This window comes from Sus scrofa, chromosome 8, assembly GCF_000003025.6.
Source record: "Sus scrofa isolate TJ Tabasco breed Duroc chromosome 8, Sscrofa11.1, whole genome shotgun sequence".
In the NCBI taxonomy this organism is placed as follows: Eukaryota; Metazoa; Chordata; class Mammalia; order Artiodactyla; family Suidae; genus Sus; species Sus scrofa.
This window is the reverse complement of record NC_010450.4, coordinates 60,815,268-60,841,814: the sequence shown is the minus strand read 5'-3', so window position 1 is coordinate 60,841,814 and position 26,547 is coordinate 60,815,268. Positions and strand designations below refer to the sequence as shown.

Below are 26,547 nucleotides of genomic sequence, written 5' to 3'. Positions count from 1 at the left end.
CAGATGCAGAAATAGTGCTAAAGCCATTTATAAAGGACATTTCCATGTGTAAAAGGTGTCTCCCTCTCCCACACCAGGAAAAGGAGGACTTGTATTCCTCTTATCAATGCAGAAATCACCTAGTGACTTAAATCTGCATAAGAAACCTTGACTAACATTTTGTTTGTTTTAACTATACTTTCTCTGTTCACCCTCCCCTGCCTAGAAACCTAAAACTTCTTTTCCATTGGTTTAGCCTAAGACGTTATGTCAATTTAAGTTCTAAACACCCCTTTGGGTTACTCACTCTTGGGTGTTTTTAAGTATACATGTGATGCACATGTCTATACATTTCTGTTTCTCTCTTGTTAATCTGCCTTTTGTCAGTATAATTTACAGATCCCAGCTAGAGAACCTAAAATGGGTAAAGGAAAAGAAAATTTCCTTATCCCACAAACATATCAGGAAGTCACACAGTGACTATGCAGACTCATAATGGAGGAAATGACCAAGGTGGGAGGTCCTGGAAGGGCTGACGAAGGAAGTGGTGATTGAGATGTGAAGAAGACGGAGAGTCAGTGAAGGGGAGGGAGGATTACTCTCCTCTCTCCTGTAGAGGAAACAGTCTTAACTATGGCATTTGGAGTAGGTAAGCAATGGGATCCTGCTGGTTAGCACAAGGAACTACATCTAGTCACTTGTGATGGAACATGATGGAAGATATGTGAGAAAAAGGATATATATATATATATGAATGACTGGGTCACTTTGCTATACAGTAGAAATTGACAGAACACTGTAAATCAACTATAATGGGAAAAAATCATTAAAAAAAAGAAAAAATGCAAGGACAGGAGATAGTTTGAAACTTTTGAGGATGTGACTGTTGTGCAAAGACTTAGGGAAAGAATGGTGCAAAACATGGAGGAAAATAGCGATCAAATACAATGCGAGACTTTGCATCTTGTATCTCACATAAGGATTCTGACCTTTGTAAGAACAATGAGATGAGCATGTGCTCAGGTGTGTGTGTCTGCACAAATATAGGAACATGAGTAGATTTCTATTTACAGCACTGCATTAGTACACTGTGGAGAATCAGTTGGTGGATAGTAAGGCTACAGGATATAAGCAGAACCAGGTTAGGAAACAATTGAGACTGACCAAGTCTAAGACTATCCAAATCTGAGATGCTTGCAACTGGGATAGAGCAGGAAGTGGTGAGGAAGAAAAAATATTGTATGATACAGGTTATAAAACACTAAAAAGGTAAAAGATACTTTTGTGAACTTGAGATTGGCACTTGCCATCTGCCTCTACACAAACTGAATCATGAGCCACTGCAGCCCCTGACCCTCAGCAACCCTGAAAGAAGCTCAGAGTGGAGATCAGGAGTGATACTCCGCGAAAACTGGCAGAACAGGTCTTCAGGTATTTAGATACTTTTAGGAGAAGATGTTATAAGCCCAATTCTTGCATCTCCTCATATCTAGAAAATCCTTCATGGTGATGTCTGCTCCTCATGACTAGCAGCAATCTTCAGAGACTAGCAGCAATCTTCAGTAAAATGTGTGTTTGGTTTCATGTACATCCCCCTTCACCAAAATTATGTATATACTGGCACTTCCCCTGGCCTCTTTGGAGTGGTATTTCAGAGCTATATGAAATGCTGTCCTCATTTTGCCTCAACTCAAACTTAACTCAAAATTCAGTTGTGCATTTTAAGTCAACACTATCTAAACTGAAAAGAATTGAATAGATTAAGAAACGATATGGTAGTCATGAAATTTACTATACAGATGATACCAGCAAAAAATAAACAAGACAATATAGAAAATTGAGAATTACTTAATCATTCATATTGTCTTTTTTACTCCTCACTACTTTTCAGTGAAGGGGAATTTATTATTCTTTATCTCAGATTTGCATATGAGGAAGCTAAACTTTAGAGAAGTGAAGTGTCTCACCCATGGTCACTCAGATTAAGCAAGGCACAGATAGTCTCTAACTCCAAGTTTGAAGCCTGTTTAATGGTTTCAGCCCTACTTGTTTGAAGTAAGTTTGTTTTGTGGATGTAAACCATTAGAATTTATCTCTGACCTGATGGTTTGTTGTCCACTTTTTGAGAAAGATTTAGAATAACATTTCCCAAAGAATTTAGGATTCTATTAGGTATTGCATTAAAAAAAAGAATTCATGGTAAAAAAAAATTAAATAAAGTTTCTAAAATCTTCATCAAACAATGCTGTTTTAGTGTTTTAGATTGAACTCTTGCCCTGATTCTTCTGCCCTCATTGCATCCACACCTTCACATGGCCTCATCAGGGGTCTACTTCACCACCCCTTGACTTTGGTGTGGCCAAATGACCTTCTCTGACCAAAGGCCTGTGGGCAGAGGTAACAGTGTATCAGTGCCAGGCCCAGAACTTAGAAGGACATGTGTTCATGCTTGTTATCTTGTACCTCTGTGCCAGTGCTATGAGAGGAAGAGACACACCTCTGTCTACCTCTCAGACACAAGGAAAATGAAAGACACAGAAGAGCCCACTATGCCTTCAATCTTTAATTTGAAGCAGGACCCAAGGCACAACTGTCTGCAGAATGCCATCTAATCAAGTTCAACTGAGATCAAAAAAGCCCCACATGTCAAACAGATACATAAGAATAAATATGTTATTTTAACCCATTGAATTTCGGGGTGGTTTGGTCACAGATCACTGTGACTTCACAGAATCTTTATTATGCTAGGGGCCCAAGGATCCCTCAAGTAGAAAACTCCTCCTCTAAAAAAGTATTAGAAAGTACTGGATTAAAATAAGATCTATCAATCAAAGATAATATTTTCCCTAAGTCTGTGTTGGTTCAATACTCTTTAGTTTTTCTGGGTGGCAAATGAACATAGTAATATGGGCCATATGTTTTAGGATGTTGAATGGGATATTTCCTATCTACTTGAAAAATGTGGTTAAATCCTCAAAGCTGCAGAAAGGAGGTGATATATAACTCCCACACTCAAAGAGAGCTACAAACACATTTCCACAGAACTTAGTAACATGTGATTAAATTGGTTCTTTGACTATCAACTACCATCACCCACATCCGGTCTTTCTTAAAACTAACTAGAAGATTCATAAGGAAATTACTTAAAGGAAATACATGAGTAGAGAAGGCTGTGCCTCACTCTTTTCTTCCTCCAGAAATGAAAGAGTATTTCTGCTGTCCCACTACTACCAAGTAAAGAGAAGTGCCCCCCCCCAAAAAAAGTATTCATATAAATAAGAGCTTTCTGTAAGAGAGAAGACTAACAATTCTCTCACTATTTGGATCTTATGCTTATGAAACTACAGATATAATGACATAAAGCATGAGAGAATTCTTAAGAAAATCTGATGTGAGGCTTTCAGACTTGGGGGTAATGTGAAGAGAAAGACTGTACCCATTTCTCTTGGGAAATTCAGAGGAGATGATGATTCCAGCCTTGGTAACACTTAGTGACAAGGTGAAGGAAGAGCAGAGCATGGTACAGCAAGAAGGCAGCCATATGCCTTAGTTCTTCTGGGCAGCAAATGAGCAGAGAAACATATACCATATGTTATGGGACATTGGATGGGATGTTGAATAGAGCATTTCCTATCAACTTGAAAAATTTGGCTAAGTTTGGCATTTTGTGGAGCCAGAATGCATGAGTTCCCTTGGGCTGCAAGGATGCCACTGTTGGTATCTGGCTTGACCTGGAGCTATGGATTAGGGTACAGAACCACCAGGGGACAGTACTAATAAAAGGACAGAAAGACACCAGCCCCAAAGTATTATCTATTATATATAAGGCTACACAAATCCATGCATGCCTGACATGGCAGAGTGTATTAAGAGCCAGTTGACACTGTTATCCAGCCAATGAAAATATCTGCTCTATTGCTGTTGCATCTAAGCCCTCCCTTGGCAAAATCAAGAGGACTGGGAAGAAGGCAGAGGTACTAGGGCCCAGATTTCATGTGAGGCAGAGGAGAGGACAAGTTTTAAACCTTAAGATTAACTAAGACCATTTTTATAGTCAACAGTGCCTATATACAGCCACAGGATCTGCCAGAGGTGGGGAAAGAAGAGCCTATATCAGAACACAGAAAAGGGTAAAGAATAAAGAATAATGCTGGTCCTTTAAGGTACTTTACTAAGTTAAACCTGTTTTTTAAAAACTAGTTGTTTTACCTTATGTATTTATATATACCACACACACTTGTGTAGTAAAGAATTTGGCCTTGCCCCAAAAGAGATTGGCCTTTGCCCTCAGCCTCTGCCAGGTATCTATGTCTTTGTTTAAAGGTGCGGGCTCTGGCCATTTCGGACCTTAGTGTGAGGCTAGTCCTGCTAGAAAGGCCAACAATGTGGTGTAGAATGGAAACTTTGAATCACATGGTATCAGTTCAACTGGTATGGGCTGAATATTTGGGTCTTTCCAAAATTCATATATTGAAGTCCTAACCCACAATGTGATGGTTTTTGGAGATGAGACTTCGGGGAGGTATTATTTGTTAGATGAGTTCATAAGAGTGGAACCCTGGTCTGATGAGACTGATGGTCTTATAAGAGACACCAGACAGCTCTCTCTCTCCATGAGCCCACAACAAGATCGTGGCCATCAATAGCCAGGAGGGGAGCCCTCAGAATGTAATTTACATTGATCTTGGACACCCCAACCTCCAGAACTATAAGAAATAAGTCTCTGTTGTTTAAGACATCCAGTCTGGTATTCTGTTATTGCAGTCCAAGTAGAGCAATCTACCTGGTGACTTAGTTAATCTGCATTGGCCACCAATCAATTATGCTGATGTAATGAAGCCTTAATAAAAAAAATTCTGGACACTGAAACCCAGGTGAACTTCTCTGGTTGGCAATACTTCTGGTGCATGGTCACACATCAATTCCGGGAGAGTAGATCATCCAGGACACAAGGGAAGCTTCACATCTGGAAGCTCCCAGACTCTGTCCTGTGTCCTTCCTCCCTTGGTTGATGGTTTCATATGTAGTCTTCTCTGTAGTAATCTATAATCATAAGTATACTAGCTTTCACTGAGTTCTGTGAGTTCTTCCAGCTAATTATTCAAAACAGAGTGGTTATTTTAAAAACTAAAACTTGCAGTTGATGTCAGAAATCCCAGGCAGACTCAGCAGTCTGGAAGTCTGTATCCTTAAACCTCACAGTCACGCTACTTCTGGTAACTTCTTATTATATCTGCGAGAATTAATGTTTTTTAATGGTAATTGAATTCACATATATTAAGTCATGTTGTTCAAACAAATAATCAAATTAATTGACATTAGCATACATTAATGCATATTTTTCTGATTTATAAAAGTAATCCAAGATAAAATTTAAAAACAAAATAATACATGTCATGTAGAAAAATTTAGGAAATAGAAAATAGAATATAGAAAAAAGAAAATTAAAATCATTAGTAATTGTATCAACTAGATATATGCAATATGAGTATGTTAGCCTTTTAGTATATTATTTACATATTCTGGGTCACATGAGATATTATTATTAACATATTCTTATGCCAAAAGGTTGTAGCTGCTTTCAAAACTGCTGGATTTCTAGGCTCCAAACAACAACATTATCCTTTCCTAGTCTCTTTGTTTATTTGTTATGCTCTTGTTTCTTCTGTGTGTAAAGTTTACTTTTGGACTCCACAGAGTGGCAAGATGGATGCAGTAACTCCAACTTCCGATATGCCTGGGCTCAAGTTCAGTGGGAAAACCTCTTTACTAGAAGCCCCCAGAAAGAGTCTAAGACCTGAATGAATCCTCTTAGGGACACCTGCTCAGCCCTGACCTACTGACTACCGTGAGCCTAGATCACATGGTTCACTACTGGGGTCTGGGATGGAGTTCCCAAATGAATTTCATGAAGTGATATCAGAAGAGAAGAAAATAACTGCTGGAGGGAAAAAAATGGTCATCACAATATGCTTATAGGTTATTGGTATTGCTCTATAAGTCATTTCCAAATTTTGCCCTAAAGTACTAATGTTTTCTTTATGAATTTTTTTTTTAAATAAGAGGTTAAGGCTCTAAACTATTTTTCTGTATATTTCTTAAGCTTATATTTTCATTCTAGTTTGTCATTACATTTCTTCAATTTCTGTGTATAGAAAAATTTGTCTAAGTACAAAAACTGTCCTTTATTTGTGATTTCTTTCATTTGTTTTGTGCTTTTCAAAGTCCTTCCTGTAATATGATCAAAAATTATCCATGTATTTATTCTTGCATTGTTTATTGTTGTTTTTTCATTTTTGTTTTTATTATTTTTGAATAGGAATATTATAGTTACTCATGGTCCTCCATAGAACATACAAAGAAAAACACATTGGCGTGCCAAAAGTACTTCATATCTCTATAAAATTTGACCTGCTTGGTTTTCTTCTTTTAGAAAATGCCTACAACTGTGTAAACTGTTCACATCCTTTAATAAAAAATTAAAGAATTCTGTCACACTGTAGAAATCCAGGAATTGTGCTTCTCCCACCTTGTCTGCAAAGGCTAGCTGTCCACAGAGCTCGGTAACCACAGATCTTACCAATTCCCATTGTAACAGTAGATGAATTTCTAATGACTTCGTAGTGTGTGCTGTGGTCATGTTTGATATGATTTGACAGTATAAGGTCATTCCTCAGAAGGGAGAAGAAATAATCCACTCAATAAAGATTTTCTCTCATGTCCTAGTTATATAAAAGTTTTAGTCTGCCTTTTTCTTGTTTGGATTTACTAATAATTCAACACCTTACAAATTCTGGAATCACACCAGGAAACAACCCTGAAAATGGCCAAAGACAGGAGTTGAGAAGGAAAACTGTGCTTCATTGTCTCTAACAAGATCATTGCCTCTGACATCTCCTGAGGAGCAGAAGGAAACTGTCAGGGCCTCTCAGTTGCAAGATTCCCAGGAGCTTCACCACAATGCCTTCATCTAAATAACAAGACTCTGACTAATGTGTATCCATATGTTTCCTATCTTTCTCTTGATTTGTGGGGCTTGTGAGAATCAGTTCCATCTAAATCTATGGGAGGGTTGGAGAAACAAATCCAATGCAATGGTTAAACAATAGTGATTGTAATAAAAGAAAAAAAAATGTACATGTGCAATGTGAGCCAAGTTGAAGGGCAAAATCTGCCGAGTGCACCATGAACTCTAGCTTGTCAGTTCTTTTCATGCAAAAATGAAGGGTCTCCTTAGAGAAACTGTGAAAGGACCCTCAATCTGAAAGTTAACCTCAGAACCAAGGATTCATACATGACAGGCACCAGGAGCTGCTCTCTCACTTCACCCTGACATCCACATTCAAACAAGAATCAAAATCATTTTCAAACAAGTGTCCACTTTCAAATAAGGAGATTTACCTCCTAAATAGTTCTTAAACTTATCTACTTTACTCTATCGCATGATCAGTTTAGAATGAAGCTTAATTATATTACTATAGTAGGTGCCATGCTGCCCTACTCAATCCGTCTCCATTCTTGCTATTTGCCCTTTTTCCATTTCAGTGTGAGTCAAAGAACGATCTTCCTAAAGCCACTTCTAAAATAGCACTTCGCTTTAGGAATTTCCCTCTGTCTTTGATTTCAAATCTACATGTCCTAAACTGTCACCAAGGTCGCAGGATCTGGCTCACTTCTCTGCTCTTCTCTCTTCCCATCCTCCTGTCATATCCGATGCTTCAGCCATACTGAAATTCACTCAGAACGTTACACATGCCACCTGTCTTATTCTCCAAGTCTCTGCTTTAGGCTTTTCTTTCTTCTTTCTTCTTCTTTCTTTCTTCCTTCTTCTTTTATGAATATTTTTCATTCAGCCATCAGTCCTATCCTCTCTTGAACTTCATTAGTCTAAGGAGAGTGGAGCCTTTAAGTTCCATCTTATAAAACATTCTCTCCAGGAACCATCCATCCTCTGACCTCCAAATTAGGATTAGGTGCCTCTCCTATGTGCTCCTGTATCACCCTGAATATCAAATATTCTCTAGCATATCACTCTGGATTATAATTATCTGTTTCATGTTTTGTTTTTATTTCCCATACTTAATAATTATAAACTTATTTGTCAAGAGATTGTGTCTTCCATGTTTATCAACACAGGCCTGCTGTATGCTAAATTTTTAATCATTATTCATGTCCTCGCTTAACAAAAAACTGTGTTTAGCAGAAAGAAAGGCTTCATCTTGAACATCTTCTGTCAGTGAGACAGAATGTCCTTCATTTTAGCCACGAGAAAGCTGTCTCAAGCACCTTGCGAGAGAAGGCCAAGAGGCCTATAGATATCAGTTAATAAAAGAGTATACAATACTCAAGTTGGTAAAAGAAGAATGAAAACCTGGGGGACAGAAGGGCTCAAAAATGGTATCAAATCATCAGAGTGATGAAGAGAGAAAAGGGTTGGGCATTGCACCCATGCTTGAGGATTCATGGTGTCCCAGTTGGCAGAGACAGAGCTAGTATGAGCAGCAGTGCTGGAATGTCACTGGCATGGAAAAATCAAAAGTGGACATCTTTGAAGATCAAGAGTGAGAATCAGGAAAGAGGTAGAAAAGATTGATATTTAAAAGTTCCATAGAATAGAGAGTTGCCTTCTTAGGACCTTGGAGTAGAAGGAAGGGACTCAGCATGCACTGGGTTTCCAGTGATTCCATTAGGTGATGCTCAGAGACAAAGATGATGTTTAACGTCACTGTTTTGTCACCCACATTCTTTGAATAACATTATGCAACAGTGTAACTTTGAGGGATACAAATGATGTCTACGTGTATAAGTGTAAATTGGCTGTATTCTCCAATAATGCATTTGTTAGTATTTATTGGGCCTTTGATAAGAGCCAGGCAAGATGTAGAGTACTATGAATGCATCATCCTACTTGCAGTAAGCTGAATAAAACTCCTATATTTACCTCTGTCTAGGACCTGGGAATGTTTTCTAATTTGACAAAAAGGATTTTACAGATGCAATTAAATTACCCTGAGGTGAAAAGATGATTCTGGATTATCTATGTGGATCTAAACATAATCTCGAGGTACATAGGTGACACCTAGAAATTGAAAAAATAAATAAAATAATAAAAAAAGAAAAGAAAAAACAAAAAATTTTCTCCTTAGAGCCTCCAGAGGAACCTGTCAACACCTTGATTTTCATACAACAAAATTTGTTTAGGATTTCTGAGTCTAGCACTGTAATCAAATGAGTTTGAGTTGTTTTATGCCACTAAATTGTGGCAATTTGTTGCAGCAGCCATGGGAAACTAATACACCGCTTAGTTCTCACAACCACTCAATGTACCAACTATTACTGGAAGCACAGGTTAGTGATCCAATCCAAGTAGTCTGATCCCAAACCCCTAGTCCTTACTTACTACACTCCACTCCATGGCAGAAAAACTAACTTGCCCAGTATATATCTGTGGTAAATCCAACCATATTTGGGTTTTTTATTAACCAATGTCAAAAATACAAAGCTGGAAATGTCCATTTTCGGAAACTGGAATTTTTTTTCAGCTCTTTTTAAGCGTCAGTTTCCTGATTGCTTCCCTTTACTCCTTCCACTGTATTAAAGACTTTGAAAACTTCTCATGTCATTAATTCATTAGCTACTATATTCATACAAATATGCTCAGTTTTAATTGGTGCAGAACTCCATTCCAGAAGCAAAAATGTATAAAGAATATTCCTAATATTCACAGGTGACTATTAAAATATCTGAACTTACAAGTTAGCTTACATGAACTTCAGCTGCAGATTTGCTCCTTAGAGTATAATCTTGAACAAGCAATTTAACCTTTCTTGATTCCTTTAACCTGTAAAATGTGGAGTTTGCCCTGCCAGCCACCTTCCTTCTCTACTTCCTTCGCTAGTAGTCTGTGATGAAATTTGTTCCTCAATCTGTTGGTGACACTGGATTTTTCCATATAAAATGTTATAGTTTATGAGAACAGCAAAGTTTGATTCTAAACAGAAATCCATCCCTTTCGCCTAGAAACAACTGCTTTGGCTTGGTGAGAACTCTAATTTCATAACAGACTGAGGCATTTTTAGTGCCATTTCCTGTTGAGCCAAAATCAGGGGCTGTGAAGGGAGCATTTACTGAGCATTTATTATCTGTCAAATACTTTTATATATTATCTCTTTAATCCTCACAATAATCCTCCAAATAAGCATGTCATCTTAATTTGATAGGTGAAGAATGTGTCAGAGACACTAAATAACAAGGATTTTTTTTTTTTTTTTCTTTTTAGGGCCGCACCTGTGCCACATGGAAATTCCCAAGCTAGGAGTCTAATCAGAGCTGCAGCTGCCAGCCTACACCACAGCCACAGCAATGTGGATCAGAGCCACATCTGTGGCCTACACCACAGGTCACAGCAACACCAGATCCTTAACCCACTGAGCAAGATCAGGGATCAAACTCACATACTCATGGATACTAGTTAGATTCTTAAGCTATTGAACCTCTAAGGATTCTCTAAGGATTTATAATTAGCAAAATATCCTGATCCCAAATCTTGCCTTTTCCACCATGCCATACTATATCATACAAAAGTATTAATAGCTTCTATATGTTGGGTACTGTTGGAAATTTTATTTTCTAAAAATGATCATACAGTACATTTATGAACACTTCTCATGTTCTTATAATGTGACTGAAAATCTTTCCATCAAGAGATAGGGTTCCTCTGTGTCTGGGCAGGGACTTGTAGCTGCTCTAACCAGAGCATGGCAGGATAATTTTATCGACTTCTGAGGTTAGCTTGCATAATGGAGACAACTTCCCTTGGCATTCTCTCACTCATCCTTATAACCCACCACTGCTGTGAGGAAGCCTAAACCAGCCCTCACAGGGAGAGGCTCATATGAAGACAAAGCTGCTAAGATTAAGGACATCGCAGAGCAGATAAAACTATCCCCACTGTGCCCTGGCTGAATTCTGGACAAATGGAACGCTGGGACAGTTTTACACCATTAAGTTTTGGGGTGAATTTTTAGAAAGCCCTAGAAACTGGAATAAGTATATATCATTTATATATCACCTTAAAGTTTCCCCATTTTACAGACTTGAGAACAGACTCAAATAGGTTATAAGACCCATTCTGACCCACATAGTTAATATATAAAGATAAAACTCAGGCTGTTTTGTATTGTAGGTTTTTTTTTTTTGCTTGTTTGTTTGTTTGTTCATTTTTTGGGGGGTGTTGTTTGTTTTTCCAAAACCCATATCTCATTCACTTTAGTGCATTATCTCCTACAAGTATCTTCAAGTTTTTGAACTTCATGAATATTCACCAGCCTATAGAATGAACCACATTTTCAATATGACATTAAATGTATTACCTTTGATAAATGAAAGACCATTATACATATATAATCTTGTTTATCAACAAACAAAAGCTTTTAGGGAATTACATTATTTCTAGGTCACGTATATCTTGTACCCATTTTATCAGTTTCATTGACTTTAGGGTATATTTTTATTTTGTCATTCTATATTTGAAAATATAGGGTTTTTTGTTTTCAGAGTTTTGACTTTCACAAGAAACACAATTAATACAGTAATGTACAGTACAATAATATTATATTTCAAGCACATTTAATAATTTGACATCAAAATTGATTTTATATAATCCCTTGGAAGCAGATTTGGTTGATTGCCTATCCAAAAACCATTCCATCTTTATCTCTGTTCTCAGAAATCTGATTTTGTTTGATATTTACCACCCCTTTTCCAGGCTGGTGCAGACTACTTTTTAAAGTATAAAGAAGGTGAGTTTTGCTAGTTTTTTGTCTATCAGGAAAAAAATTTTTTAAAGAAATTCTGAAGCAATTGGTTGGGAGGAGAAATCTCTAAAATAATATTATAAACAGCTCTTTCTATAAAATTTAAAACACTAGGTCAACTCCCCAAAACTATTTTTTTCCTATCATTTATTTTAAATATTCCCCTATGTCTTTTGTATTTCCTCTCTGAGGCCAATTTTTCAATTTTTTTTTTGACCCTCTGTAGAAATAGGTCCATAATTTCACTGGAGATTAAATTTTGATCTTCCTTTCTTTAAACATGAAAGAGTATAAATGCTGGTATATAGACTCTCTAAATTTTTGCTAGGCTTCTCAGCCATAATATAGTTGTCATGTTTTGTTTTGCTGTTTAAGAATAGATGTTCATAGAGTAGACATGTATTTTGATTGGTACAAGAAATATTTTAAACCAGTTTTAAGATATTGTGTGGTTTTTTGTAGTAATTTAATAAATTAAAGTTCTAGCTAACTTTCTGAGATATTTTTGCCTCTAATAGAATCTGGCTCATACTGAATGAAATTTTAAGGCATTTTTAAAGGAAACATATGTTTCTAATAAAACTGTTGTGTGTGCAGAGTAGTTTTTTCAATGTAGATGAGGCGCTCTGGTGACATCATCCTTTAAATTCTCTTTAGGTAAACCAGATGGTAGGATGTGAATGCAATAAGAATGCTGTTAAACTGTCCAGAGCATAGTTTAATCATCTTTAAGAATGTCACTAATACCTAACATATGTATTTTATTTTATTTTTATTTATTTATTTATTTTATTTATTTTATTTTTTTTTTTGTCTTTTTGCTATATCTTTGGGCCGCTCCTGCGGCATATTGAGATTCCCAGGCTAGGGGTCGAATCAGAGCTGTAGCCGCTGGCCTAGCCAGAGCCACAGCAACGTGGGATCTGAGCCGCGTCTGCAACCTAACCACAGATCACGGCAACGCAGGATCGTCAACCCACTGAGCAAGGGCAGGGACAGAACCCGCCACCTCATGGTTCCTAGTCGGATTCGTTCACCACTGCGCCATGACGGGAACTCCTAACATATGTATTTTAAATGATCATTTTTATTGGAAAAAAAGATGTCCCCAAATGCTCATTTAGAACAAATGATAAAAGTTGCAGGTTTAAAAAAACAAACAACCAAAAAATTACCACAAAAATAAAGATTTCTGCCTACGGCCTAGCAATTCTGTTACCATACTGAAAAATCCATAGCATTAAAATATGTGCAATCTCACAAATAAATAGCTGTAATTTATGTCTTTTTGTCTAAAAAGAAAAAGAAAAGAAACTGCAGGAGAACTTTGGCAGGGAAACAAATAAATAAAAAGGAGAAAATAGGAGCAAAACAAGGAAAGGAGAGCAGAACTCCCTCTTCTTTGCTCACCCATGAACCCTTAGAACTAGAGAGCTGACAAATAAATCTTGTCTCTGTGACTTATTTATGCATTCCATACACACAATGTCATGGGAAGAGATTAGCTTATGATGAGGTAGTGACTCTAAATGAGCTTGGAACTGAAGGAAACAAATTGACTTGATCCAAGGAAGAAGAAAAGTAAAAATAAATTTAAAATTTTATATTTGAGATGTTTATCAATGAAATTTCACCATAATTAATGGTTTGCCTTGGATCCTACCCAATGAGCTTCCTCCCACCCTTAAATTATTGGAATACTAGAAAAAAAATTGAGCAGAGGAAAATACAGAGATTTAGGAAAGTTTTCATAAAATGTATTCTTTGTCAGTGGTAAGAGAAAACTTGCAGCATTTTCATTAAATCTTCAAAGTTAAAATAAGCTTGAATTCATAGTTCCAAAGTTTGGACTAGATTTTACTTTGCTGAGGGTGTCACAAATCTCTATTTAATCTTTATATAAAATATAAGATGATAATACATTTAAGGTAAACAACCTATCTTTAGATTTTAAAAACTACCCTGAGTGTTAGAGTGCTATTATTCACCAGCACTTTACATGTCTTCAATTCCATAGTAATATTAAGATTTTGTGTCATTTCACTGCATCCTTGAAAAAAAAAAAAAAAACTCACATTACCTTGATGATAAAAGGAGGGATGATTTTCATGATGATGAGGATATTGGAAGAAAAAGCTAAGCTAAATCTCTTGGCAACTTCTGTGCTTCTATTTCCTCTGCAGGAGGCAAGTGTTCAGGTCTATTTGCTGTCTTATTTATTAGAGAAAAAGTCTGGTATGTCCACTCTGGGAATATGCAGTTCTCCAACTCATGGGGTGAGTTTGTCTAATACGGAGATGGATTATTAGCAAGGCAATTTAGGCTTACATCTAAATTTACCTTTGCCAATTACTCATGAGAGAAATGAATGTGACATTTTGTTCTTTGACCCCTAGGTCTATCTCTCAGTTGGTTCTAAACTTGAAAAAAAAAGAATAAACTTTGTGAGAAGAAAATCGATGTGTTTTTATGTGAGATACATCCTCCCTGAATTTTTCATCTTATGAAATATATGAGAAATAAGAAACAATATTGAATCAGAATAGTATTCCACCTAACCCTGTGTCATACAGAGATATTAAAGGATATTTGCAAAGTTCTTTCAAATCAATTTTTATGAGATCAGGGATTGCCTTTATGGTTATAGGAAAGTATAAATCTACCGCAAAACTTCTAATCTGGAGGTCCAACCTCTAAAATGTTGTATGGATTTTCTGCGGCAAATCTAATATTGAATCAGGAAGCTAGGTTTCTATTTATGTTTAAAATATACATAAACATCATCAAACAATGTCTTCTGTGTTGACATTTCTCTGCTTACCTGTTTCTGACATGGTGTATATACAATGGTGTAAAACAACATGAAGTCAACCTAAGAAAGGATCAAGTCAAAAACTCCAGTGGAGGTTATAACCAAATATAGACAATACATGGTTTATAACCAAATACAAGCAACACATACTATTTTCAAGTTCTCATTCCAGAGAGTGACCTAAAGGCAAGAAATCTCTAGCCCTAACTAGTCACATTTGGCTCAGTAAAAGCAGTCCGACCGAAGAAGAAAGCTTCTTTTCCCTAGTGGTTCCAGAGAGTAAAAATGTTTCCAAAAGCAACAAGAAAAAACTTGCTGTCAAGAACCAGATGAAATTAAGGATGAGCATATACAGTAAATAATTGCAATAATAACTAATCCTCACTAATATGCTGGGCTGCACCCCACAGGCCTGAGTGTAGTAGCCCAGCCTCAAGACCAAAGAAAGTGCCCAATGACAGTGACAGAGACATCAACAGCTTATGGGGTAGGAGACCTTACCTGTCCGCAGCAAAAGGTCCTGGAGCATCATCCCACTGTAGACGACAGATGGCCAGCAGGACATGGTGACCATCTTTACCACTTTGGGGAGAAGGAAGTTACTGTTTATAAGGAGAATTGACATCAGGTTGGCTCATCAGTTACCAGGGAAACCAGTAGCTAGGGCCCTCAAGGGCAGATATTTTCCTTTAATAAACTAGCAGGTGGAGCTGTTCTGGCCTAAGGATTAGAACAATCACTAACTGGGGCTGCAGGGTACAAGCATGTTCATGAAAGGAGGGTGCAGGTGAAGCAAGCACTGGTCAAGCAGGGGACGTATAGAGAGCAAGGGAATAACCATCCTGAGTGACCTGACCATACATGATGCTAAATCTATGCCAGGATAAATGCACCTTATCTTTCAAGCCTCACAACTCTATAAAGGAATTGTACATGATTATTTCCTCCTGTAGACAAGGCACTGAAGCTTAGGGAGTTGATGTAAGTAACCCAAGAATATGCAGTTGCTAGTAAGAGATTGAGCCATTCAAATCCAAGCCTAACTGCACATTCCAAGATCAAGTTAAAATGTATAGTACAGTGGCAAGAACAGAAAAGAAAACCTAGCTAAAAATAATTATATGTGTGAAAGTTCAGTTAACAGTAGACCACAACCTGAATACCACCAAATATAAGCCAGAAAATCTGCGTAAATTATTTAGGAAGGTTTTTCGGCATGTAGTAAGTCTTATAATGCTCAACTAATCATATTTTACTCAAGAAGGTGATTACATAAAAATTCAAGTATATGAAAATCTAAGAGTTGAGGATTTCCATTATCTCATCTTCATCAAGGTTACATGGATTACTTGTTCCCATCTGAGTTGTCAATCAGTTGTTATTTATTTTTCGGTAATGAATATAAATTGTGTCATACTAGTAAAAGAAATATTAGAAATATATTGTCAATATTATGCTATTCTTCATATATAAAATTAGAAGTATTGACCCAAATTATTAGGATCTAAATCTTAAATTGTTTGATTTTTTTCCATTAATGGAAATAAATTTGCAGTGATCTACACACTTACTCTCAAGATTACCTTTATATTATAACTAAGTATATATGTGTATCAGTTGATGGAGATTTTTTCCAGGATATAAAAGTTTAACTCAAGAAGCTAAAGGGTTATGTCTGGTTAGGTGTAAAAAGTACCTTGAAATAAAATCAAGTTTCCACCTGATCCTGACTTTTTATGAGACCAGAACCATGTTTTAATTTTTAACCTGAATGTAAATCACCTGAGGATCTTGCTAAATGTCAATTCATAAGAGATAAGATGCGGCTGGGATTCTAAATTTCCAACAAGCTCCCTGGTAATACTACCTTTTTATTCCATTGGCTACACTTTGAATGGCAAGGGGTTGGGAATGAGCCTCTGACCAAATACATGAGACACTTACTAAACTGTCCAGCATCTCTTTTCTAGGAATACTCTCTTTTCTCTGCATCAACAGTGGTACAGTGGAAGCCATCAAGACTCCACTTGATTGACACCCCACGGGTGAGCACTGAGCTCAACCAGTCAGTTCCTTGTCAAGTATTGAGATCAGAGACCCAGAAAGAGTCAAGTTAGTATTTCTCAATTACCTCATCACTTTACATAAATTCCAGAGCAACTGTTGGTGGTCATTTTCTATCTAGAGGACAGGAAAGAGAAAAACTGTCTTGCAATGAAGGAGAAAAATAAAGCATGACATTCAGAAAAAAAAATAGAAGAGGTCCCAAGAGAGGAATGTAATGGATTCTTCAGAATGTTCCCATTCTATTTCCAAGGCCCAGATACATTGCTGCTCCAATACATTATGTTTTTGCTCAAGCTGAATGGGTTTTCATTTCATATGACCTAAGGAGTACTAATTTTATACTATGAAGTGTAATGTGTTTTTTATCTCTATACATCTAAAAGCACATGAGCCTAGGAATCATAATCACAGCCGCCTCATTTATGTGAAGTGCTAGGAATTAGTGCTAAGCAGGCCCGAGTATGTATATGATAATATATATTACACACATGCACATTGTTGTAATGAATTTTGTCATCAAATATATAATTTCCGTACATCTGTTGCTTTAGAATTTGGCTTTAAATAAACGAAGATAGCAATCATTAAACTTACAGATGTGCAATGATAGAACACTCTATTAAGTGACATATAAGAGTGAATATTACATTTCCATAACTGAAGCAAACTGCTTTTTAAAAATGTATGCATTTCTCCTTTCAGAAGCTCAGTAGTTAATCACAATGATGAAAAATCTTACATTAACTACATATGTTGATTGCTAACAAAGGCACCAGAATGGTATTTTCTTTTAGATAAAGGTATTTTAAAATACTCTGGTGCTCACATTATTATTCATAGTATCTATTCATATTTAACAGCTTAAAAGTTTAGCCTGATTAAGCAAAATGTTTACAAATAAGCAATGCCATAAAAACATCTCCATATTTTGGGCTCTGGCCAAATCAACTTCCTGTAAACATTCAGTGATGAATTCCATAATTGAATAGCTAATAAACCCATCTAACCTTAATCTTAAACTGAATTCACATATTTATAGCAATCAGATCATTTCAGGAACACAGGTGTTATAAAGCTATTACAAACTAGGATCTGAAGGAAACAGCATATCTACTATTTCTCAAGTGTTTAGACCAACTGCAGTGCAAACTCCAAGTATGGTTGTTAAAACCTAAACACAACCAATAACATTGTTTGGATAAATCACCAATGCTACATTCCACGAGCAAATCTATAACAGAGTCAACTGTAAAGGAGTTAACTCACACTGGTCCTGAGGTGATTTGCAGCCCCAAATTCACATTGCACAGTTAATACATAAAAACTTGTCATAAATTTACTATAAAGTTGATGGACATTGCTAGTGCTTCCAGGGATATGGAAGAAGCAAATGAAAATCTTCTCTAGAGGAGCAAAACTTCATCTTAGAACTCAAAGAATTCTCATAGATAATTCACCCCCCAAACATAAGCAATTCTAAGAAAAAATAAATCAACAAGTATTCAAGGAAATAAGATTCTATATGTTAGAACTAACAAAAGAGAAAAAAACAGACCACAGAAATAGATCACAAATTCATCAAATATTCACATTATTAGGATAAAAAGTAATTACACTGGCTGGAATTAAATAAACAAAACATTAATTTGCATCTATCTTCTGGGAACTGGAAACAATAAAGAAAACAAGCATCCTAAAAAAAATAAAAAGAATTTCCAGAAATTTAAAATACGAAAATTGAAAATAGAAGCTCAGTGAATGGTTATCACATCAGATCAGACACAATAGAGGGAAAGAGTTAGTACAACAGAAGATAGGTAAGAAGAAAATACACAGAATGTAGCACAGAGAAAAATGTAGAAACTGTGAAAGAGGTTAAGAGATGGTGAAAATAACTGAGAAAGTCTAACATAATTACTAATCCACATAGATAGAAAGAAAGAAATTGGTAAAAAAAAAAAGTATGATTAAGAATATTCTATAACTAATTTAAGATGCCAAACAAGATTCAAGAAGTCTGATGTATCATTTATAAAAAAAAAAGGAAATCTATACATAGAAACTTTTTGATGAATCTGCAGACAGAAAACAAAAAGATAAAATAGTAAAGTGAGACTGAGAATAAGACAGGTTGTTTTCAAAGGAATGAAAACTAGATGGTTAACTTTTTAATAATAAAAAATGGACTCCAGAAGATAGAATTCTCTCAAGTCTTCAAGGAACAGATGATGCCAAATATTACAGACAATAGAAAAAGAGAAAATCCTCTAAACTCATTCTATCATTCATGGATGTGCCTGATATTAAACCTGGAAAATAGAAGAAAGGAAAATTACAAAACATTTCAGGCATTAATACAGATGCAATATCCTAAACAGAATATTAGCAAATATAATCCAAATACATTTTGCAAATAATATATGTTGGCCAAAATGGTATCCCACTTATGTGCAATTAGAACAATATTTTCAAATCCATACAGTTAGTTCAACACATTAACAGATAGAAGGGGGAAAAGTGATCATCTACTTGGGTTGAAAAAAATGTTTAATAAAATCCAATACTTATGTCAATAAATGTTATTAGTAAACAAGGAATATAGTTAGAGCATCCTTAATCTTATAAAGAGGACAGACCTAAGGTAAACATCATCCTGAAAGGGGAAATATTAGAAAAATTTTCTTTATAATCAGGACTAAGACAAGGAAGCACAACATTGGTCCTTTTACACAATATTGTATTAGACGTCTTAGCAAGTGTAATAAGAAAGAAAAAGACAAAAATGTAAAGTCGAAAAGATATAATAATTTACACAGAAAACCAAAAAGAGTTTATTAATTACTACAAATATCTTAGTAAATTGGCTATATATATAATTAATATTTAATTAATTCATATAAAATGTATATCAGTTGCATTTCTAATTACCAATAACAAATGTTCTGAAAATACAATCAAATTATAATTTACAATATTATCACATAATATAAAGAATCTTTATGGAAGACTGTGATTTTTTTTTTTTTTTCAGTTTTTGGCCACAACCACAGCATATGGCAATTCCCTGGGGGCCAGAGACTGAATCTGAGCCGCAGCTGTGACCTATGCCATAGATGCGGCAATGCCCAGTCCTTAACCCACTGCATCAGCCTGGGAATTGAACCTGTGCTGCCAGAGGCAATGCTGGATCCTTAACCCACGGTGCCACAGTGGGAAGTCTGTGAGGGGAAATTTTTAAAAGCTTTGTTAACAGATATTACAAGACATCTGACTGTATGGGGTAATGTACCATGTCTTTGGCTACAAAGGCTGATGTTCAGAAATAGCACATCTCCTGATAATGATTACATCCAATCCAATCCCAGTGTATACCAAGGGTATTCATGAAACATAATCTGATTCTAAAATCTTATACGGAAGAGTAAAGGGTAAAGGTAGCCAGAGGAAGGACCTGCCCAAAGAGCTATCAGGAATTATTATAAAGCTACAGTAAGTGAGACACATAAGGGAGAGCAAGGTTAAACCACAGGAGAGAATTAAGAAGAAAAACCATGCATGCTGATGTGACAGAGGTGACATTTCACATCATTTGGAAAAGGAAAGATGTCTGGGAGAAAAAATGACTATCCATATGGAAAAAAGATAAAATTGAAGCCACTTCATCTCATATATAAACATGAAGTGCAAAGATTTAAAGACTTAAATGTCAAAAATGACATGTTTTAAATTGCTGGCAGAAAAAGCTATTTAGGAGTTCCCATCCTGGCGCAGCGGAAGCGAATCCAACTAGGAACCATGAGGTTGTGGTTCGATCCCTAGCCTTGCTCAGTGGGTTAAGTGGCATTGCCATGAGCTCTGGTGTGGGTTGCAGACGCAGCTTGGATCCTGTGTTGCTGTGGCATAGGCCAGAAGCTGTGGCTCCAATTTGACCCCTAGCCTGGGAACCTCCATATGCCATGGCTGTGGCCCTAAAGAGCAAAAAAAAAGAAAGAAAAACCTATTTAAAAAATTTTTAAATTTAGGGACATGAAAATCTCTTTAAAATACATTTGGAAAAAACAGTTGACCATAAATAAGAAGATACAAATTTAACTATAGCACAAATGAGAAGACTTATTAAGCAAAAGATATAAGTGAAAATGTTATAAAATGGGAGGAAACATTTGCAATATACATAATAAAATATTAAGATGTTATAAAAAATTCACAAAAAATGACACACTTCTAATGATAAAAGAAATGGTCAAAAGGGACTGAGACTTTTCAAAGAAAAAATTTCACATGTCCAATTAAAACTTCAGTAGTGACCAGGGAAACACAAATACAGATCAAAGTGATACCATTTTATATGCAATTAATGACAAAAATTAAAATAAATGACCAGGAGTTCCTGTTGTGGCTCAGTGGTAATGAACCTGACTAGTATCCATGAAGATGCAGGTTTGATCCCTGGCCTCACCCAGTGGGTTAAGCATCTGGCATTGCTGTGAGCTGTGGTCTAGGTCACAGGCACAGCTGGGATGCCACATTGCTGTGGCTGTGGCATAGGCCAGCAGCTACAGCTGCGATTCAACCCCTAGCCTGGGAACTTCCATATGTTGCATGTGCAGCCCTAAAAATGTCAAAAAAAAAGACCATTCCAGGAGAAAGAGATAGGCACAAATCCAGGTTTTGCAAGAAACCTAACGGTTTACTTAATGTGGGGTTCTCTAAACTAAAGAGATTAAAAAAAATAGGTAATAAGAAATTAGATATAGGAGTTCCCTTCATGGCTCAGCAGAAACAAATCCAACTAGGAACCATGAGTTTGTGAGTTCAATCCCTGGCCTCACTCAGTGGGTTAAGGTTCCGGGTTTGCTGTGAGCTGTGGTATAGGTCACAGACACGGCTCTGATCTGGTGTTGCTGTGGCTGTGGTATAGGCCAGCAGCTGTAGCTCTGATTAGACCCCTAGCCTGGAAACCTCCATGTGCCCTAAAATGGGCCCTAAAAAGACAAAAAGATAAAAAAAAAAAAGAAATTAGTTATAAAATTTAGTGTTTACTTAGAATGTCAAAAGGAATCATAAAAAATTACAAGTTTTAAAATTTGATAAATACCACCAACACCATAGCCAAAACAAATAAATACAACTTAAGAAAATTTCTTTTTGGACATAACTTTATAATAGTATTCCCTAAATTTTTTGGCTTCATATTTTTATTGCTCTTCATATAATAACAATTGTGGAAAATTTTTAGTAAGCAGAATAAAAAGGTAATTCCAATTTTTAAAATATGATTAAAATGTATTTTTAATATTGGTAGTGTAAAAAAGCTTCAGCTTTATGACTTAGTACTGTCATTTAGATTTTTTAAAGTTTTTTGCCAAAATTAAGGAAATCTGCCCAAGTTTGTTTCATATATAAGCTATGAGATTTCAGAACATTTAAAATTTTCTTGTACAGAAAAATATATTAAAGAATTATGTACTCACTAACCAAATTATTGATAGCTTTATTACATGTTATATTTCATAATATATTCATCAGTGTTTGTATTTGGGGTCACATCAGCAGGAAATCTTTTTTATTTTAGTGTGAACCATACTTTTGAAACTTAAAGGAAAAATGCATCAAATATACTAAAACATGCTCCCAAATGTGAGATTTATAAAACAAAATTGAATATACTGATATATTCATTTGCAACAGGGCAACAGATTTGTGCCCTACAAAACATTGGAGATCTAATAGATACTATTGTGTAAGATTTTTTTTAAGTGTGTATTTATAATTGCCCCTGTGAATTACTGGATATATACCTGACAAGACAGAGTTTCTGTTTTGGATAAGCTTTGAGAAGAACCACACCCTCTGCTTACAGTTTTAAATCATTGATTGGAAGAATTTTACACAAGTTTATGCTTTTCAAAACTTATTTATTGTCCACCTCACACACATTTTTGTTGCTGGGGACATAGGATAAGCTCAGCATCAGGGCCGTAAATTCTGTGCCGTGATGCCAGGTGAGACCATGTGATGCACTGTGGAGAACTCCTGGAAGGCGTTCCTATGTCAACCTGGCAAACAAGAATTAAATAGCCAGAAAAGTAACTCTGTAAACTGTATAAACTCACTTCTCTACGCCTAAAGGACTAATCCCATTAGCAGAATCCCCCAAATTTTCATGGCCATTCTATTTTCGCCAACCAGGGAGAGAAATATGACAGGAAAAATCGAGTGGAAAAAGGTAGCAATCAATCAATTACAACCTGGTACTGTGAAACATATGGCCAATGAATACATTGCTTAAGGCCTTTTCAAGACATGTGAAATCACTGGTTGAATGAATGAGAGAACAGCAGGGGTATACAACCAATTTTCAACAGTTATTCAATTAATAAAGTGGCTTGAATGATGAAATGGACTGGATTTAGAGTTATGAAGGAGTTCATTTGGATAGACAAAGGAACCTGAGTATTATGGTTCACTGTTTTGTCTTGCCAATTCCTATAAAATGTTTTAAAATTTTCTTAATCTCCTCTACACTGAATACAAAAGTGACTCTCAACAGCATGTTTGGCTTGTCTCAGGTTTCATTCCCTCTCAGAGGTTCAAAGAGCAGGTTATCCAGTCAAGGCTTGACTTATACCGGAATGGATACAAAATGTGCACAGGAACCTGCGTTATGCTGCTTTCTACCATCCCATCCCTCTTATGGACACTACGCTAGAGGCACGGAATCATCTGAAACCATTTAAAATTATTTTATTTTAATCAGGCTGTGCCCGTAGTTAAGTGAAAGTGTCCTTCGAGCTGCACAGTGACCTCCTGCCAAAAGCATTCCATTCAACCAGGAATAAGGACACATGACTTTCTTTCTTCCTGAAGGTAGCACTCATATACCCCGGCAAGAGCACCACAAATTCAATTCTATTAAAAGTAATGAAGTAGGAATGTCAGGACAATTATCTGCAAACGGTTTGTGTCTGTTCAGGGCTTTTCACAGTTCAGGGTAATAACCGCTACGGGCTTATAAAATTTCTGTGCAGCAAAGCCTTACTGCATGATATTTATGTGAACTTTAACTCATGGCTGGCTTTTATATTTTTTCAAACAGACACCCAAAATCCTGCTCAGAAGATGATTTTGATCTCCAGATTAGTGACTAGCAATGCAGTAAATATTTTCCAGTTCATGATATTTTGACAGACAAAAAAAAAAAAAAAAAACCCACAATTTTCTGTTTACAAAGTACTGGTATTAATTGTGGAACTGGAGATAGGCTGGTAGGTTTTTACTATTTGTGTGACGTGTGACATGTTACTTTGATTCTCTGTGCCCGTTTCATCAAATACAACAAAGGGAAATAGTTATTACCTAACTCTTGAGATTGTGCTAGGAATCTAGTGAATACTAATTTTGTATCAAATTTAGTTCAGCACTGGTCATACAGTAAGTGGTTAATAGATGTTAGCTATCATCAGTAATAGTAAAAACAAAGAAAATATTGAGAAAATTTTATTCCACGAATATCTAGATTTAATGTCATTGATAATAATTTATAAATATTTTCTTCTATGACTCTCTATTTTACAAACAAGCCAGGATAGCAGAATCAGTGCAGAGAGGAGGGTTGTAGGCAAACTTCTAAGATGACCCATAATGACTTCTGCTTTCTGCCATTCATGTCCTTTAGTGATCACCTTCACTTGTATGTGGGTTGAGCCTAGTGATCTCCTTCTAGTGAATTGAACCCAGCAAAGGTGATGGGTAGTACTTCCAAGACATGATTCAAATCTGCCTGCCCTGTGCTAGCATACTTTTCTCTTGTCTTCTTGCTTTCTTGCTCTGATGAAGCAAGATAACTGGTGAGTTGCTCTATAGAAAAGTCCAGATTTCAAAGAATTGTCACCAAGAGGTAGTGACAACCTGCGACTCTAAATCCTGCCAGCAATTTGGTGAGTGAGCTTGGAAATGGACCCTTAGTCAGTTGAACCTAGAGATGACTGGTCCTGGATGATATCTTGATTGACTGTAACTTGAAAAAGAACCCCCAGCCTAGCCTCACTTGGATTCCTGACCTACTGAAACTGTGGGATAGTAAATATTGTTGTTTCAAGGCACTAAGTCTCAGGGCAATACTTTATGCAGCTATACATAACTAATATAAAAAGGAAGGACTTGACACCTGAGCCATGTTTTCCAATAGATCAAATAATCTTCAAAGGGGAATGAGGGAAGGTGAATTAGGATATTTATGTATTAACTCTAAAGTAAATGTTTTGTAGACTAGATTATACTTACTTTGTTATTTTTAAAACATAAACCTTGTTTATATTTTTAAAGTATTCTTCTCCCATAAAAATGAATCCAAATAAAAATTATTTTAGAAATTGTCTCTGTGCCCAACTGATGTATTTATGATATTTAAAATGACTACTTCTACAGTTTTAAAAGGCTTTATAAAGATTTATATATGATTTTCTGGAGGGAAATTGGCAATAAAAAAAAGATTACAATAGGATATTAGGCAATAAGCTCTCAAGTTCAAAAACAAAGTAATTTATCTTTGTAGCCTTAGCAGTTAACACAGAATCTGGCACACAGATAAACCACACAGATTTGTTTTTCTTGCTGAATCAACTGAATTTTTTTTTTAAAGGTACTATGTATATAGAACATTATTTTGGATCTAGGCAGATTTTATTTCAAATGCTATCTCTAATCACCCTTAGTTATGTGTCTTCAGGAAAGCCACTTACTTCCTTAGAAAGTAAAAGTTACAATTAAATTTCCTTTAAAGAAAACATTAAGAAAGGGGTGTTTGGAGGAATATAATCCTTATAGATATTAAAATGTATTGTAAAGATAATTTTAAATGATTGTTAAAAAAAGAGTAGGTAGTTTAGTCAGATAGAATTAAATGTATATTAATCAATCTAAGTACAGTTTTGTAACTTAAGAGTGATAAATGTGGGGTTTCAAAGTATGGAAGAAAACAGAATATTTGGATAACAATGTTTAAATAACAGGATGTTTACAAAAAATAAATGATAGAATACTTAGGATACACATGAATTACTATATTAAAATTCTCTAAAAAATTTAGTAGATTTATTAGTAATTAAAATAATAAATCAATACAAATGAGACCAGCAACCTGTTAGTAATAGGTTCAAAGCATATAAAATGTGAGTTCATAGAAAACATATATGATTTCCCAGTATACCTATGGAAATAGCTTAAATTACTCCTTCTTATTAATTGCATTCATGAAAAGCAACACCAAACAATGATAACTATTCAGTTGTTTAGACTGCTAAAGACACAAAGTAATAATATCCCATGTTAGCCATGGGATGGGAGAAAAAAAAAAAACCTCTCTCATAAGCTATACCTGACAGTGCAATGACTAAGACTTTTTCAAGGGAAATTTGCCCCTATCAAAGCAGAAAACTCACACACCTTCTTTTCTAGAATATTCTAAAACAATGGTTGTAGTGGGATAATGTCGGATCTTCCAAAATCCAAAACAGGTGCAGAAACTGCATAGCAGAAACCAAAACCTCACAGCTAGCAACTACAACAAAATGGCAAAGTATCTCCATGGACTCCAAAATACAAGCAGATGGGGGTAGACCACCACTAATTATAAAACTGCAATTTACAGCATCCATTGGAGGGTTAGGAGTGAAGCAAATGGGATTCAAATGACCAGATAGGAGGAGAACCGAAAATTCCAACTGATTTTCATCAGAAAACACGGTATTTGAAAATGGAAGAGTTTTTGCATGTTCTAATTTTCGGGTGCAAGAGTTCCATGGTAGGGTCTGACAGGATGAAGCAATATGATCTCTGTGGACACTTGAAACTAACCAGTCAGAGCTTCCC

The 26,547-nt window shown here is 35.8% G+C and overlaps 1 long non-coding RNA gene across 1 annotated transcript in view; it reads right to left on the bottom strand.

Moving 5' to 3' along the window:
• Nucleotides 1-17,138, bottom strand: part of LOC110261975 — an 82,764-nt gene extending 65,626 nt beyond the window's left edge. Inside the window, exon 1 of the long non-coding RNA XR_002346382.1 lies at nucleotides 15,109-17,138. This is a non-coding gene — a long non-coding RNA (uncharacterized LOC110261975). The remainder of the gene's footprint in view (nucleotides 1-15,108) is intronic.